Here is a 14,399-nt window from a genome sequence, read left to right as displayed (position 1 = left end):
AGCTGGCTCTAATAAAAAAACTGAAATTTATCTTAAAAGAAAAAATGGAGAATGAGGTTTATGGAGGGCTCTGAAAAGCTCCAACATAGTCCTAGGAATCTAGAAGGCCACCCATTTGTGCAGGGCTGTGTGAACACACAGAAAAGATCTAATCTCTCACCTCAAACTGACCTTGAGGTTCTGCACAAACAGGAAATAAAAACAAAGGCAGAATTGCAAACAGCTATCAGAGCACAGAAGGCATACCCCAACATATACCCAGAGCCCCTTGGTAAAGGCTGGGAGGTTTACTGGTTCAAAGCATTTAAGGAAGCCAACTGTTAGCTCACCAAGAACCTAAATGAAAAAAAGACTTCACTAGCTATACACAATAAACAACAAAGATGTTACAGAATTAGTTCAGGAAAGTCACTGAAGAGCAATAACAGCGAATCTCAAGGAGGGGAAATTTTGGATTTCCTGAGTTACCGTATTATATAAAATATCCAGTTTCAACCCCCCCAAAATTTTACATGATGTAGGGCAAAGAAAGTATGGTTCATGTATTCAACAGAAAGGATTCCTGAGGAAGCCCAGAAACTTCTTCATTTGACTTACTAAACAAAGACTTTAAATCAGCTGTTACATTTTCAAAGAACTAAAGAAAAGAAAACCAATATCTAAAGAATTAACAGAGAGAATGAGAACACCACCTTACCAAATAAATAATACCAATAAAAAATTATAAAGAAATAATCTCTGGCTTCAAAAAGTATTTTAAAAAGCATAATGAACAAAATACAAAATTCACTAGGGAGATGCAATAGATGATTTAAGCTGGCAAAAGAAAAAAATCAGCAACCCTGAAGACAAGTTAATTGAAATTCTCCATCTGAGAACAGGGGAAAAAAAGGTAAAGAAGAATGAACAGAGCCTCAGAAATGTAAAGACACACACACACACACACACACACACACAGAGAAATGTATAGATACTATCAAGCGTACCAACATATGTATAATGGAAAAACAGAAGAGTAGAGAAAAGGGGGCAGAAGGAATATCTGAAGAAATAATAGCCAAAATGTTCCCAAAGTTGATACCAGGTAAATATGTATATATCATAAGCTCATCAGTGCAGTCTTATCATTATTGCTTAATTCTCGTTACCTAGTTGCCTATTTACAGAACTTCCTAAACTTGATGAAAAACATTAACCTGCACACCTAAGAAGCTCAAAAAACTCCAGAGTTCTACACCTGACAAAGCATAGTCAAGCTATCAAAAGCCAAAGACACAATCTTCAAAGCAGCAAGAGAAAAGTGATTCATCATGCACAAGGGAGCCTGAGTAAGATTAATAACTAAGTTCTCATCAGAATTCATAGAAGCCAGAGGGCAGAAGCATGACATATTCAAAGTACCAAAAAAAAAAAACCAAAAAACCTATCACCAAGAATTGTATACCCTGCAAAACAATCTACCAAAATGAAAGTGACTATTGAACTCTGTGAATATACTTAAAAACCATTGAACTATTGTATTCTTAAAATGAGTAAATCATATTTTACATATTATATCACAATAAAGCTGTTATATTAAAAAATTGAAAGAGAAATCAAAACATTCCAGATAAAAACTCATTGAGAAAATGTCACTCACAGACCTGCCCTAAAAGAAATACTAATGGAAGGACCTACAGCTTAAACAAAAGGACACTAGACAGTAACTTAAATCCACAAGCAGCAGCCAAGAGCATCAGTAAAGAGAACTCTATAGGTAAATATAAAATGTAGTATAATGTTATCTTTTCCATCTGATTTGAAAAACAACTGAATAAAGCAGTAATTATAAGAATGCACTGATGAGCTTATGATATATACAGATTTACTTGGTATAATAATAGCACAAATAAGGGGTGAGGAAACATTTATAATGTAGTAAAGTTTCTGTACAGTACTGAAACTGGATTACTATTAAACAAAAGTATGTTGTTCTAAGATGTTAATTATAACCCCCAGGGAATCCCTAGGAAAAAAAACACACAGTAAAAGAAATGACAAAGATTCCAGTCATATGAAATGTCCAAAATAGGCAAATTTTTAAAAAAAGAAAGTAAATTAGTAGTTATCTAGAGGTAGAAAGAGTATGTGATTGGAGTGTAATAGCTAAGGGATATGGAGTTTTCTTTTTCGAATGATGAAAATGCTTTTAAATTGACTGTGGTGTTAGTTGCATAACTCTTTAAATATACTAAAAATTACTGAACTGTACACCTTGAAATGGGTTAACTGTATATATGTGAGTTGTATCTAAATAAGTTGTTTTTCTAAAAAACAAATAAAAATAAAACTGAATTAAGAGACAAACTAAAAAATACCTGTATAACACAAAAGATGGCAGTAACAGAAGAACAAAGACATAAAAAAGAACACATATTTAAAAAGATAGCAAAATGGAAGATATAAGGTCTATCTTCTTATTGATTACATTAAATATAAAAGGATTAAACACTCCCAATCACAAGTCAGAGACTGGCAGAATGGATCTTTAAAGAAACAAGATCCAACCGCACACTTTTTCAAGAGACATAATTTAGATTCAAAGACAAAAACAGGTTTAAAGAACAGGAAAAAAATCATGCTAACAGTAACCAAAAGAGCTAGAGTAGCTACATTAATAGACAAGAAGAAAATTGTTAGTAGAGGTAAAGAAAGACATTTCATAATGATTCAACAAGCCAAAGATTAAAAATAAGAATATAAGAAAAAATGTTGGAAGGTATCCACATTTCTGATAAAAGAACAATTCAGTAGGCTGATGAATAAAATCTAAGAGTTACCTACTTACATAAATAATAGGTTGCTGAAATATAAGATCTATTTGAGTTTTTTTAAACTACACTAACATCCATTTCTTAAAGAAATATAAAATTACATATTTTAACAATTAGAATACAGATTTCAGAATTTGGGAAGAAGTAAATGTCTGTTTCCTCAAATAAATATCGTCTGTTTTACACAAGACAGCTACTTTTTAAAAATACTTAAAGTGGGATGCCTGGGTGGCTCAGCAGTTGAGCACTTGCCTTTGGCTCAGGTCATGATCCTGGAGTCCCAGGATTGAGTCCTGCATCAGGCTCCCTGCATAGAGCCTGCTTCTCTCTCTGCCTCTGTCTCTGCATCTCTCTTGCTCTGTCTTGTCATGAATAAATAACTAAAATATTAAAAAAATAAAAATACAAGTACTTTAAAGTGCAGAAAAGGGAGGCTAAAAAGATGGCATAGTAGGAGGGCCCTAACCTTACCTTGTCTCACAGATACACCTAGTTAACACTAACATCATCAGCACAATCACCCAGAAAAGGATCCAAAGACTGGCAGAACAAACTCCATAACTAAAAGTATGGTGGAGGCCACATCAAAGAAGGTAAGAAGGGCAAAGATGTGGTTTGAGAGGAAAATGGACAGTGGCTTTCAATGGTACAAAGGGAGCCAGTGGTGCAGAGAAAGACAAAAAACAGACTATCACACTGGGGAGCATGGAGGGGAAACACAAATCCCCAAAACATTTTGGTATGAAAGCAGAAGGGGCCAAATTTCATGAGTTCTTACAACCAGCTGGGCTCCAAGCCTGGAATTTTTTTTTTTTTAATTTTTTTATGATAGTCACAGAGAGAGAGAGAGAGAGGCAGAGACACAGGCGGAGGAAGAAGCAGGCTCCATGCACCGGGAGCCTGATGTGGGATTCGATCCCAGGTCTCCAGGATCGCGCCCTGGGCCAAAGGCAGGCGCCAAACCACTGCGCCACCCAGGGATCCCTCCAAGCCTGGAATTTTAAAAACCAGTAGGCTAGGCTCTGTGAGAGCCCTGAGAGTTAGGGCTCATTAGGAAGCAGAGAGTCCTATCCTTAAAGAGACAGTGTGACAAACAGCCAGCCCACCAAGATAGTGTGGAAGTAACAATTTGAAAAATGCTTGGGGCAAAGATGATGTGGTGTGTATATATAACATTCCATTTTATTTATATATGGTGTGTGTGTGTGTGTGTGTGTGTATGTGTGTATATATTTATCTACCATAATATTCCATTTTATTTACATATGATGTGGTATATAAATATATGTATATATATCTACCATAATATTCCATTATATATATATATCTCAGAAGAGACAAATACCCACCATTTGCTTTGATGTGCATGGAACTGGAGGGTATTATGCTGAGTGAAATAAGTCAACTGGAGGAGGACAATCATCAAATGGTTTCACTCATAGAGGAAATATAGGAAGTAGTGAAAGAGACTATAAGGGTAAGGAGGGGAACTGAGTGGGAAAAATTAGAGAGGGAGACAAACCACAAGAGACTCCTAACTCTGGGAAACAAAGGGTTGTGGAAGGAAAGGTGGGTGGGGGGTTGGGGTGAGTGGGTGACAGGCGATGAGGAGGGCACTTGATGGGATGAGCACTGAGCGTTATGCTGTATGTTAGCAAATTGAATTTAAATTTAAAAAATGTAAAAAACTTAAAAAGAAAAATTCTGGGGGCAAATGGGAGAGACAGTGATTTACCCATCTCAGAACATGGCCTGGATAGGCAGGGATCATGGAGAGATCCCTCCAGGAACAAAGGAGCTGGCAGGCACCATTTCCCTCCACCACACCCCAGCATAAACACACAGCCACCAGCAGAAACCAGTGCAACAGTGACACTTGCTACCTAACTTGCTTACACCAAACCCCTGACCCTCCCCCCACACCCCTACACACACACACTCCACTTCAGGGAATCTGCCCCTTCCAGTCAAGCTTGCCTCAGTGGGGGTAATACAGGGCCCCTCCTTCAGAAAACTGGTACAAACTTCTCCAGAACCACATCTCCCAATCCACATCTTTTATGGACCTAGGTTCTAGGAGTAGCAGAGGCAGGTCTCATTCATAAGCAGGCCAGTGCACACTTGGTTACCTGGGCCAAACACTGCCCACAATAGGTATAGAAAGCCTCTGCAGACAACTGACTGAATGAAAAAGAGGCCAGGAGTCAACAGCAGGGCATAGGCAACACACAGGAGGCACTTCCTAAAGCACTGGCCCTAGGGAACAGGAGACACTGTACTGGAGAGCACTGAATTTCCTAATGCAGAGAAACAGATACAGAGTTAGACAAAATGAGGAAACAGAAGAATATTTCCCAAATGAAAGAATAGGACCAAATCATAGCAAAAGACCTGAGTGAAATGGATATAAGTAATACATGTAAGAGAATTAAAGTAATAATCATAAAGATACTCACTGGACTTGACAAAATAGTTGGGGACATCAGTGAATTCCTTAACAAAGAGATAACCAATCAGAGAGGAAAACACAATAAATGAAACTAAAAGTACAGTAGATGGAATAAAGAGCAGGCTAGAAGGAGGAGGAGAACTAATCAATGACCTAAAAGTAAATTAAATAAATGAGAAGGAAAAAATTATGCAAATTGAGAATACTCTTAGGAAACAATGACTCCATCAAGTGTGATAATTAACATTCACATGATAAGGGTTTCAGAATAAGAGAAAGGAAGAGGAAAATTTATTTAAAGATATACTAGTTGAGGGATCCCTGGGTGGCTCAGCGGTTTCACGCCTGCCTTCGGCCCAGGGTGCGGTCCTGGAGTCCCTGGATCGAGTCCCGCGTCGGGCTCCTGGCATGGAGCCTGCTTCTCCCTCTGCCTGTCTGTCTCTCTCTCTATCATAAAATAAAAATAAATCTTTAAAAAAAAAAAAAAAGATATACTAGTTGAAAACTTCCCAAGTCTGGGGAAGGAATCAGGTATCCAGATCCAAGAGGTATGGAAATTCTTCCAAAAACCAGACTAAGGAGGTCCACACACCAAGACACATATTAATTGAAATGGCAAAAAACTAATGATATAAATTTATATATTTATTTAGAAGATTTTATTTATTTATTCATGAGAGACACAGAAATAGAGAGGCAGACACAGGTAGAGGGAAAAGCAGGCTTCATGCAGGGATCCCGATGCAGAACTCGATCCCAGGACTCCAGCATCACGTCCTGAGCCAAAGGCAGATGCTCAACCGCTGAGCCACCCAAGCATCCAATTTATCTTTTTTTTAAGATTTTATTTATTCATGAGAGACAGAGAGGCAGAGGCACATGCAGAGGGAGAAGCAGGCTCCATGCAAGGAGCCCGATGTGGGACTCGATCCTGGGACTCCAGGATAATATAAAATTTTTTAAAGATTTTATTTTATTTACTCTATGGAGAGAGTGAGTGCATGTGTAAGAGCATGCACACAAGCAGGGGGAGGAAAAGAGAGGGAAATTTAAGCAGACTCTGCGTACAACCGAGCCTAATATAGGGCTCAATCTCACAGCTCAGAGATCATGACCTGAGCTAAAACCAAGAGTTGGATGTTTAACCAACTGAGCCACCAGGCATCCCCCTCCAAAAAATTTTAAAGCAGCAAAAGAAAAGAGGACAGTTACATACAAGGGAAACTCCATAAGACTAATCAGCATATTTTTCAGCATAAACTTATCAGGCCAGAAGAGAGACATGATATATTCAAAGGGCTAATTTATAGAAAAATCTATAACCAAGAATACTCTATCCAGCAAGGCTATCATTCAGGAAAGAATAAGAGCTAAAACATTTATCAGGGGCAGCCCGGGTGGCTCAGCGGTTTGGCACCACCTTCAGCCCAGGGCCTGATCCTGCAGTCCTGGGTTTGAGTCCCACATCAGGCTCCCTGCAGGGAGCCTGCTTCTCCCTCTGCTTGTGTCTCTGCACCCCTCCCCTCTCACTGTGTGGCTCATGAATAAATAAATAAAATTTAAAAAAAATAAATAAAACATTTATCAGCCAAACAAAAACTAAAGGAGTTCATGACCACAAAGGCGACTCTTTGAGTGCAAAGACCATAAGTGGGAGTGTGACAAGTTGAAGAACACAAAAGCTATAAAGTAGGTACTTCTGTAAAAATCAGTTAAGACACTCATAAAAGCATGCAAAATATGACACCATATACCTAAAACATGGAGGGGAGAGGAATAAAAAATGGGTTCAAACCTAAGAGACAATCAACTTAATATAGACAGACTTCTCTGAGCACAAGACATTATATGCAAACCTAATAGTAACCACAAATCAAAACCCAGTAATAGACATGCAAAGAATAAAGAGGACTCCAAGTAGATCACTAAAGAAAACCAAAAATGATGAAAGAGAGCAAAGGAGGATCAGGAAAAAGAAAAAAAAAACACAAAACAAGTAACAAAACTTCAATAAATAACATATCAACAACTTTTTTGAATGCAAATGAACACTCCAATCAAAAGACAGAGTGACAAAGTGGATAAAAAAAACAAGACCCTATTTATATGCTGCCTACAAGAGACTCATTTCAGATCTAAAGGCATCTGCAGATTGAAAGTGAGAGGATGGAGAAATATTTATTATGGAACTGGTTGTCAAAAGAAAGCCAGAGTATGGGGCACCTGCGTGGTTCAGTCAGTTAAGCATCTGCCTTTGGCTCTGGTCATGATCCCAGAGTCCCAGGATTATGCCCTGCATCAGGCTCCCCACTTAGTGAGGAGTTTGCGTCTTTCTGACCCTCCCCCTTCTTGGGCTCTCTAATAAATACATTTTTAAAATCCTTAAAAAAAAAAAATGAAGCCAGAGTAGCAATCCTTATATTAGAGAAAACAGACTTTAAAACAATACCTGTAACAGGACAAAAAAAAAAAGTACACTATACAATCATAAAAGGGACAATTCAACAAATAATAATTGAAAATATTTATGCACCCAACATAGGCTCACCCAAGAAAAGTAGGTAATAACAAACACAAAAGAAATAATTAACAGTACTATAATAGTAGAGGACTTTAACACTCTACTTACCTTGATGGATGGTTAATCCAAACAGGAAATCAACAAGAAAACAGTTGCTCTGAATGACACACTGGACCAGATGAATTTAACAGATATAGTCAGAACATTCCATCCTAAAACAGCAGAATACACATTCTCCTAAGTGCACATGGAATATTCTCCAGAAAATATCACCTATTATGCCACAAAACAAGTCTTAAACTCAAAGAGATCAAAGTCATAACATACATCTTTTCTAACCACAACACTATGAAGCTAGAAAACAAACCACAAGAAAAAAACTACAAAGGGTCCAAATACATGGAGGTTAAATAACATACTACTAAACAATGAATACATCAACCAAAAAATTAAAGAAATCAAAAATTACATGAAGACAAAAGAAAATGAAAACACAATGATTCAAAATCCTTGGGATACAGCAAAAGCAGTTCAAAGAGGTAAATTAATACCAACACAGACCTACATCCAGAAAAAAGAAAAAATTCAAAGAAGCTAGAAAAAGAACAAACAAGGAAGAAATCAGACAGGGAGACAAACCATGAGAGACTCTTAACTATGGGAAAGAAACTAAGAGTTGCTGAGGGGGTGGGAGTGGATGGGGTATTTGGGTGACAGGTATTAGGGAGGCACGTGATGTGATGACCACTGGTGTTCTATGCAACTGAGCAATTACTGAACTCTACATCTGAAACTAATGATGTACTATATGTTGGCTAATTGGATTTAAATTTTTTAAAAACTCCCCCAAAATAAAAGTTCACGTCCATATAGCTTCACAGGCAAATTCTATCAAACATTTAAAGAAGAGTTAATAGCCACTCTTTTTAAACTATTCCCAAATAAATTAGAGGGAGGAAAACATCCAAATTCATTCTATGAGATCAGTTTCATCATACCAAAACCAGATAAACACACTACAAAAAAAGAGAACCATGGGCCAGTATCTCTGATGAACACAGATGCAAAAATCCTCAACAAAATACTAGCAAGCCAATTCTAGCCATTCATCATAATCAAGTTGAATCTGCTCTATTCATGAGATGCCAAGGGTGGATCAATAGTCACAAATCAATGTGATACATCACATCAATACAACAAAGGATGAGAAGAACCACATGATCATTTCAACAGATTTAGAAAAAGCATTTGGCAAAGTACAACATCCATTCATAATAAAATAGGTCTAGAGGGTACATACCCTGACATAATACAGCCCTTACATGAAAAATCTACAGCCAACATCATACCTGTGGTAAAAAATGGACAGCATTTTTCTCCTAACGTCAGAAACTAGGGGAAGAAAAAAAGAAACAAACAAGGACATGCACTCTCACCAATTTTAGTCAACATAGTACTGGAAGTCCTAGTCACAATAATCCGACAATAAAAAAAAGAAAAGGCATCCAAGATGGTAAGGAAGACGTAAAACTTTCACTATTTGCAGATGACATGGTACTATATAGATAGAAAATCCTGGAGCACCTGGGAGGCTCAGTCAGTTAAACATCTGCCTTCTGCTCAGGTCATGATTTCAGTGACCTGGGATCAAGCCCCGCATCAGGCTCCCTGCTCAGTGGGGAGCTTGTTTCCCCCTCTCTGTGCCACTTGCCTACTTCTGTGCTCGCTCTCTCTGTGTCAAATAAATAAAATCTTTAAAAAAAAAAATCCAAAAGAGGGAGAGGTGAGGGGATGGGGAGGATAAGGTAACTGGGTGATGTAACGAGTACTGGGTCTTAATTAAGACTGATGAATCACTGACTCTATCTCTGAAACCAGTAGTACATTATATGTTAACTAACTGAATTTAAATAATATTTAAAAAGAAAAATAAATTAATTTTTAAAAGAGGAAATCCTAAAGACCTCACCAAAAACAGCTAGAGCTGATAAGTAAATTCAGGATACAAAATCACTGTACAGAAATCTGTTGCGTTCCTATACACTAATAATGAAGTCACAGAAAATGAAATTAACAATTATAACTGCACCAAAAATAAAACTTCTGGGAATCCCTGGGTGCATCAGTGGTTTGGCGCCTGCCTTTGGCCCAGAACATGATTCTGGAGTCCTAGGATTGAGTCCCACATCGGGCTCCCTGCATGGAGCCTGCTCTCCCTCTGCCTGTGTGTGTCTCTCTCTCTCTCTCTCTCTCTCTCTCTCTGTCTCTCATGAATAAATAAAATCTTTTTAAAAATAAAATAAAATCTATATGAATAAACCTAAAGATCTGTACTTTGAAAACTATAAACACTGATGAAAGAAGTCAAACAGACATTCAGTGCTCATGGATTAGAAGAAAAATATCATTAAAATGTCTATGCTACCCAAAGCGATCTACACATTTAAAAGTGTACTCCCTATCAATATGTAAACAGTATTTTTCACAGAACTGGAAAAAATAATCCTTTTTTTAAAATATATTTTTTAATTTTTTCTTTATTTATGATAGTCACAGAGAGAGAGAGAGAGAGAGAGAGAGAGGCAGAGACACAGGCAGAGGGAGAAGCAGGCTCCATGCACCGGGAGCCCGACGTGGGATTCGATCCCGGGTCTCCAGGATCACGCCCTGGGCCAAAGGCAGGCGCCAAACCGCTGCGCCACCCAGGGATCCCTGGAAAAAATAATCCTAAAATTTGTATGGAATCACAAAAGACCCCAGAGACCCAAATCAATTTTGAAAAGACAGAACAAAACTGGAGGAATCACAATTCCAGATTTCAAGTTATATTACAAAGCTGTGGTAATTGCAACAGTATAACACAAAAACAGACATACAGACCAATAGAACACAATATAACACCCAGAAATAAACCCACAATTATATGGTCATTTAATCTTTAGTAAAGGAGAAAATAATATGCAATGGGAAGAGTCTCTTCAACAAATGGGTGTTGGAAAAACTGGGACAGTTACATGCAAAAGAATGAAACTAGGCTACCTTCTTACATTATATATAAAAATAAACTCAAAACAGATTAAGAACTTAAACGTGAGATCTGAAACCATAAAAATCCTGGAAGAGAACACAGGCAGTAATTTCTCTGAATTGGCTGTAGTAATATTTTTCTACATGTGTCTCCTGAGGCAAGGGAAATAAAAGCAAAAATAAATCATTGGAATTACATCAAAATAAGAAGCTTCTTCATAACAAAGAATACAAGCAACAAAACTGAAAGGCAACCTACTAAATGGGAGAATATATTTATAAATGACAAATGTGATAAAAGCGTTAGTATCCAAAATATGTAATAAACTGATACAACTTGACACCCAAAAAAACAAATACTCTGATTAAAATGGGCAGAAGAAGGGCATCTTGAGGGTTCACATGGATACTGGAATCTGTTTTTCCCTCTGCCTCTCTCCCTGCTTGAGCTCTCTTTCTCTCTCAAATGAATAAAAAATCTTTTTAAAAAAATAGTTAAAATGGGCAGAAGAGGGACACCTGGGTAGCTCAGTCAGTTAAACGTCTGCCTTCAGTTCAGATCATAATCTTGGGCCCTGAATCAGGCTTCCTGCTCAGTGGGGAGTCTGCTTCTCCCTCTGCCCCTCACACCCCTTGTGCATTCTTTCTGTCACAAATTAAAAAATAAAATCTTTAAAAAAATAAACAAATAAATAAAATAGGCAGAAGACACCAACAGACATTTCTCCATAGAAGACATACAATGGTAGGCTCCCTGCTCAGCAGGGGTTTGTGTCTCCCTCTCCCTCTGGGCATTAGCATTTGTCCTCACTCACTCTCTCCTCTCTCAAATAAATAAAATCTTACCAAAAAAAAAAAAATCCTTAACATCAATCACTACAATGCTACAATGAGATATCACCTCACAACTATCAGAATAGCTAAAATTAAAAACAAAAGAAACAACAGGTGTTCGCAAGGACATGATACCCTCGTGACCACTAGTGGGAGCACAAAGTGGTACAGCCACTGTGGAAAACAGTATGGGAATTCTTCAAAAAGAAAAGAACTACCCTAAGACTCAGTAATTACACTACTGGATACTTACCCAAAAGATACAAAAACACTGATCTGAAGGGATACATGCATCCTTATGTTTACTGCAGTATTATTTACAATAGCCAAATTATGAAAGGAGACCAAGTGTCCACCAAATAAATAAAAATAAAATAAAAAATAAAATACACACACACAAAATTCAGTATTATTTAGCCAGAAGAATGAAATCTTGATATTTGCAACAACATGAATGGAGCTACACAGTATGATGCTAAGCAAAATAAGCCAGAGAAAGATAAATACTATAGGATTTCACTCATATGTGAAATTTAAGAAACAAAACAAACTAGTATAGGAAAAAAGAGACAAACCAAAAAATGGACTTTTAACTATAGAGAACAAACTGATGGTTGCCAGAGAGGAGGCAGGTAGGGAAATGAATGAAATAGGTGATGGGAATTAGGAGTATACTTTTCAGGATCCCTGGGTGGTGCAGTGGTTTAGCGCCTGCCTTTGGCCCAGGGCGCGATATTGGAGACCCAGAATCGAATCCCATGTCGGGCTCCCGTTGCATGGAGCCTGCTTCTCCCTCTGCCTATGTCTCTGCCTCTCTCTCTCTCTCTGACTATCATATATAAATAAAAATTTAAAAAAAAAAAGGAGTATACTTTTCACGATGAGCACTTGATGTTGTACAGAATTGCTGAATCATCACATTGTACTCCTGAAACTAATATAATGCTGTATGTCAGCTGTACTGAAATTAAAAACAAAAAAGCGAAAAAAATACTTTGAAGTATATACATGTTTATGTGACTGTTTACTAACATTCATGCATATCTATATACATATGTGAATAGCAACTATATACAATAGCATTTTCCATTTTAGTATGAATTCCAGTATGAGATCCACCTTACCTTTCTGTTTAATTACTAAGGCACCCAAACTGATTTCAAATATGGCTTCAGCTATTTTAGACAGATAGAATGGAAATCAGAAATCCAAATCAAGAACAATATTCTCTCTAAAGAGGCAGCGTAACAATTATTAAGAACGTAGACTTTAGGGACGCCTGGTGGCTCAGCGGATGAGCACCTGTCTTTGGCTCAGGGCATGATCCTGGAGTCCTGGGATGGAGTCCCACATTGGGCTCCCTGTAGGTGCCTGCTTCTCTCTCTGCCTGTATCTCTGCCTCTCTCTCTGTCTCTCTTATGAATGAATAAAAAAAACCTTAAAAAAATAAATAAATAACGTGGACTTTAGAGTTAGAATTACTGTGTTAAATGAATCATTATTTAAGGAGTAACTGAGTCAATAATCATAAAGCACTTCAAACATACCTGGCACACAATTTTTGCTATGTAATGTTTATTTAAAAAATCAATTAAACAAGAAATATTTTTTCATTAATAACAGATATTTAGTCCCCTTCATAGGTAATCTGATTCAAACTCTATTTTGCTATATAGAGAGCATCTTAGCTGAGAATTTAGATACTAACAAAACTAAAATCACATTTTTTTTTAAATGTTGGAACTGTTCAGAAACTCTTCCACTCTTGATGTCAGACATTTCTCTGAAAATACTGGCATTTTTACTCACAGTCTAATTTTTTTATTCTGCACAAATGGCTATGAGAGGCCCCCGTCACGTCCCCATCTCTCATAAGACTTTCCCCCATCAAATGAAAGTCTCTTTGCTGGATGAAAGTCTTCTGCATTCTATTAGTTCCTTTCCTTTGGTCTTCACAGTTTCCCATAGCTAAGTCCCCTGACTTATTGACTTGAAAGCTTAGCCCTGGAATAGACTGAGTTGGTATTCAGCACTCCAGCAATTTTGGCCTGCCCCAATCAACAACTCAGTGTTCTAATGAAAAACTTCCTAAATTTGAGGTTCCAAGTTTTATGTGTGCCCAATTTGCAGATATTGGCTTTTCTCTTGGTGTTTATGCCAAGTTTTAAATCAGTATGTACAACTAAACTAGTTTAATCCTAGGATGGAAACTCAGTCTTTCCCCAGCCTATCTGTAAATTGTTGCAGCTTGGCTGACTATGAAAAGATCCCCCAAATATTTCCCTAGGTTCCAAGTATTCATCTGCATGAGATTTCCCATTGCAGTGTGATGCCTGCATTTCAAACAGCATTTCACCTTGGCTCCCCTGTTGCCAATGACTTGCAAAAAACAACCAGACTATTACATCCCTTGGATACTGGACTTCCACTGTTAGGCCCACAAGTGTTACACAATATGGGTATCACCTGCTTCCTACTGTTGTTACCGGCTGTGAATAACCAGCTAAGTGCTACTGAATACTAAGAGACCAATTTTCCCCCTATTTGCCCAGTTAAAATTGTGCTAATTTCTGTTACCACTGCTATCAGTGTAACAACTAACACTTTTTATCCTTTACTTTGCATTTGACAATGTCTTCGAGCTGTATCAATGTTAAATCAACCTTTTTCCATCTTGTTCTCCCAAAGTCTCTATTCATGCCTCTTTTAAAATTTTTTCTTCAAAAAGGAAATCTTTTTTTTTTTTGCAATACCC

Source organism: Vulpes lagopus, chromosome 6, assembly GCF_018345385.1.
Source record: "Vulpes lagopus strain Blue_001 chromosome 6, ASM1834538v1, whole genome shotgun sequence".
Taxonomy (NCBI): domain Eukaryota; kingdom Metazoa; phylum Chordata; class Mammalia; order Carnivora; family Canidae; genus Vulpes; species Vulpes lagopus.
Note: the sequence above shows the minus strand (reverse complement) of the source record.